The sequence below is a fragment of the Rhinolophus sinicus genome, chromosome 9, assembly GCF_057876585.1.
Source record: "Rhinolophus sinicus isolate RSI-liver-muscle chromosome 9, RSI-T2T, whole genome shotgun sequence".
Classification (NCBI taxonomy): Eukaryota; Metazoa; Chordata; class Mammalia; order Chiroptera; family Rhinolophidae; genus Rhinolophus; species Rhinolophus sinicus.
In genome coordinates, this window is record NC_142509.1 from 24,929,461 (window position 1) to 24,934,124 (window position 4,664).

Consider the following 4,664-nt stretch of genomic DNA (forward strand, 5'->3'; position numbering starts at 1 on the left):
ATAAGTGAAAGGAACCAGTCACAAAAAGACAGATACTGTAGGATTCCACTTACATGAGGTATCCAGAGTAGTCAGATTCAGAGACAAAGAGTAGACGTCTGGTTGTTAGGGGCGGGGCGGAGGGGGAAATGGGGAGCTGTTATTTAATAGGTGCAGGGTTTTAATTTTGTAAGATGGAAAGAGTTCCCGAGATGGATGGTGGTGATGGTTATACAACAATCTGAGTTAAACACTATTGAACTGTACACTTAAAAATGGTTAAAAAGGGCCGGCGCGGTGGCTCAGGCAGTTAGAGCGCCATGCTCCTAACTCTGAAGGCTGCTGGTTCGATTCCCACATGGGCCAGTGAGCTCTCAACCACAAGGTTGCCAGTTTGATTCCTCGACTCCCACAAGGGATGGTGGGCTGCGCCCCCTGCAACTGAAACTGAACACGGCACCTTGAGCTGAGCTGCCGCTGAGCTCCCAGATGGCTCAGTTGGTTGGAGCGTGTCCTCTCAACCACAAGGTTGCTGGTTGGTCTCCCGCAAGGGATGGTGGGCAGCGCCCCCTGCAACTAGAAAACGGCAACTGGACCTGGAGCTGAGCTGTGTCCTCCACAACTAAGACTGAACGGACAACTTGACTTGGAAAAAAGTCCTAGAAGTACACACTGTTCTCCAATAAAATCCTGTTCCCCTCCCCCAATAAAATCTTTTTAAAAAAATTGGTTAAAAAGGTTAAAAATTTCATGTTACGTGTATTTTACCTCAATTTAAAAAAATTACCCAAAGCTATGGTTTTAAATTTTAACAAGTGCCATGTGGGAAAAGTATAGGAAGCTATGACTAGGGGTTTCAGATTCAGTTTGGTGAATGGTCTGGGAAGGCTTTCCTGAAGAGTGACATTTACGAGGTAAGACAACTAAGTTCACAAACTCATCCTAGAGAAAGTGCTATGTACCTCATTGCTGAATATCACTACGGTCACCTTTGAAGTACTCCCCTTGGGAAGCTATGCACCGACACCAGTGCCTAGTCCACCCTTCAAATCAATTTTGGAACTCTTTTTCTGGCCATCACAGCTGTTGTCATATTACCCTTGATGTCCTGAATGTCATCCAAATGTCTTCCTTTCAATATTTCCTTTATCTTTGGGTCAAGAAAGAAGTCACTGGGGGCCAGATCAGGTGAGTAGGGAGGGTATTCCAATACAGTTATTTGTTTACTGGCTAAAAACTCCCTCACAGACAGTGCCGTGTGAGCTGGTGCATTGTCGTGATGCAAGAGCCATGAATTGTTGGCGAAAAGTTCAGGTCGTCTAACTTTTCATGCAGCCTTTTCAGCACTTCCAAACAGTAAACTTGGTGAACTGTTTGTCCAGTTGATACAAATTCATAATGAATAATCCCTCTGACACCAAAAAAAGGTTAGCAACATCGGTGCAACAAGTTCGCAAACTTAATTGCCAGAACTCGTAAGCTGAGATGCGGAGGGGGGGAGGAGGAATCAAGAAGACAAAGCAGGAGGAAGGGCACCAGGCAGAGGGAAGAGTATGGGAAAAGCCCCAAATGGGAGGCAGGATGTCTGTGGGCTGCGCAGATTGCAAAAAGACGCGAATTTAACAGCAGGAGGCGAGGTGGAAGAGGCAGAGAAGATCAGAGTATTTATCTGTATTCAAAGTCCAATGGGAAATTATTGGAAGGCTGTAAACCAGATTCGTCATGGCTGGATTCTTATTCGAAAGAACTGACTCCAACTTCATTAAAAAGAGAACTCTCCTGCAGAACGGGCTATAAGGATAAGAGCAGGGGGCGGGAGGCCAATTAAGAACTTATTACTCTAGCACAGGCGAGAGATGGTGGTGGGTTGCCACGCAGGGGCAGCGGTGGAGAGAAGGGGGAAGCTTCGAGAGATATGCATGAGAGGTGATGGGCCAAGAGCTGGCAATGGGTCCGTGTCCGTCATGAGCCAGGAATTGCAAGCCCGGTCTCCACTGGGGCACCTGTGCCAGGTTGGGATCTGAGATGGGTAAGCCTGTTCACGGGAAATGAGTCATGAGGTCAGAATCACAAGCAAGGACAGGAACAGTGGCTGGGGCTCAGGGCTCAGGAATGAGGACATCTACAGCCCAATGCTAGAGATCTGCTTGCAGGGACTTCATCGTTATCACGACAGGCCTGACTCAGGAGGGCTGGAACCTCTCTGTGTGTCTGCTGCCATTGCAGCAGCCAATTCTGCACGGGAATAGAACATTCGAATGGGACCAACCGGCACGAGACTATTGTAGAAAAATTCTAAAGCCTGGCTCTGTGTAGGTGGGTGCCCTAAGTCTCTTGTTTTCTGCGCTGCTATAGTAACCCTTCCAGGCCATGGACATGAGACCTCATAAGAAAGAAGCCAACTAAATTGGCAGCTTCCATCTAAAAGGAAGATGGATCGCATGACCTTAGGGAAGAAATCTCTATTTAGGTTTATTAAAAACTTGTTCTGCTGTTCTGTGACGAACGTGTTTTACTTGTGTGAAAAAAATGAAATAAAGGGAAAAATACACTGTTGGACTCATTCATTGCCAGCGGCCCCTTGTATCACGGCAGATTCCTGTAGGAAGCAATGGGGGCAGTCAGGTAGCAAGATTCTTTAAATTGTTTATGACTTTTGTTTCGGTAACTACACTGCTGAGATTCTTTCTTCATGAAATAATCCTAAGTATGAGATAAAAGCTTTACAGCCAGAAGCTGCAGTGGTACTTGTAAGAGGTAAAAAGTTGTAAGCAGACTAACTGTCCAAAACGGGGGCCAATAAATTCTGCACCATTCCACTCAATGGAATATTATGTAGCCACTAAAAATGATTATGCAGGAGGCATGACAACCTGGGCAACTCAGTGAAGTGCAGAACTCAACTACAGAAAGACAAGTCTGTAACAGCAAAAAGAACGTTCTGAACAAAACTGGAAGGAAATATATCAAAACACTGCAGGGAGAGCCAAGATGGCGGAGTAGATAAACACTGTGCCTGCTTCCTTCATGAACAAATTAAAATTACAACTAAATTATAGAGCAATCAACCTGGAGAACCATCTGAAGTCTGGCTGAACAGAAATGTTATAACTAAGGATATAAAGAAGCCACGTTGAGACTGGTAGGAGGGGTGGAGAAGTGGAATTGGCTAACCCCAAACCTCTGTGTGGCAGTTGAGAACTGGAAGGGATATCTCAGCTGTGGAGCTTCTCCCCCGGGGGACCAAGGGACCCCAGCCCCACACAGCCTCCCCAGCCCAGAGTACTGGTGCCAGGCAGAGGAGCCCCCACAACATCTGGCTTGAAAAACAGTGGGGATTTTGACCACATTTGTGGGACGGAAGGTGGCGGGAAATTCAGGCGTCCTCTTAAAGGGCCTGGGCACAGTTTCTCTCACTCCCAGGCACTCACCTTGGGCTCCAGCAGCGGGACAGTAACTCGGGGGGTGTCATAGACATACGGGGGGGGGGGACAGACAGAGGTATGTGTTTCCAGACAAGGGCTAGAGTATAGTTAGCATTTTCTCTGTGAAGGGTCCTTCCATACAACCGGCAAGCTGGTGCCATCTTTCCTGTGTTGAGCCCTCTCCCTATGCTTACGGCTAAATCTGAATCTGATTGGTCTGGTGAGCTCCACAGCTCCGCCCTGCTGACTCACTGGGACCCTACCCCACCCAACTCCCTCAATTACAGAGGCACTTTCTCCAAGAACAGCTAGCCCCACCTGCATTGCACTCTTTCCTGGAAAACTATCAGAGTCCTACAGACCCCAGGCCACCTCAGAGTACTCTGAGACATTTGCTGAGTAGCTCCAGGCTCAGCCCTGGCACCAAACCAAAATTTACATTAACCTGGTGACCACAACTCTTTCCACTCTAGCAACTCCTTGAGACCCTGCCTCACCCAACTTGCATACTGCATGAGGCTTTATCAGGGGCTAAACCTTAAGGGAGCTCACAGGTGGCAGCAGGCCTTGGGGTGTCCTGGCATTTTGCAGAGCTACCCCCGGCCTGGTATTGGTTGCAGACATCCTCGGTTTGCAGCATGGCCTCTCCCACATGCCTCCAGGTTTAGCACAAGCAGTGAACAACCACAGATCATTGTGTATTAATAGCTCTTAGCAGTCAGTGGGTGATCTGGGCCTGCACCAGAGCCCCTTGCAAGAGGCCTCAGAACCAACTTGGAGGTTGGCTTCAGACTGCAGCACAATACCACCCAATTAGCCCCACAAATAGCACACACAAAGGGCAGTCTCAAAAGGCACCAGAGCCTGCTGGGGCAAATCCCACTCAGTGGGGTAAGCCCCTGCACAGCAGACTGAAAGCTGTAGACATGGCAATACCCCATAGCCAATCAGCCTGAGGTTCAATCCCACCCACTCATGTGCCAATAGCAACCAAGGCTCAATTATAACAGAAAGGCACACACAGCCCACACAAAGGGGACACTCCTGGAGGACCTGGTGCAGGTGACAAGGAGACTGTGCCACTGGGCCCCCCAGGGCACCTACGACATAAGGCCACCCAGCAAGAAACATAGCAGATCTACCTAATACATAAAAACAAACACAGAGGCAGCCAAAATGAGGAAACAAAGATATGTCCTAAATGAAAGAACAGGAGAAAACTCCAGAAACAGAACTAAAAGAAATGGAGGCAAGCAACCT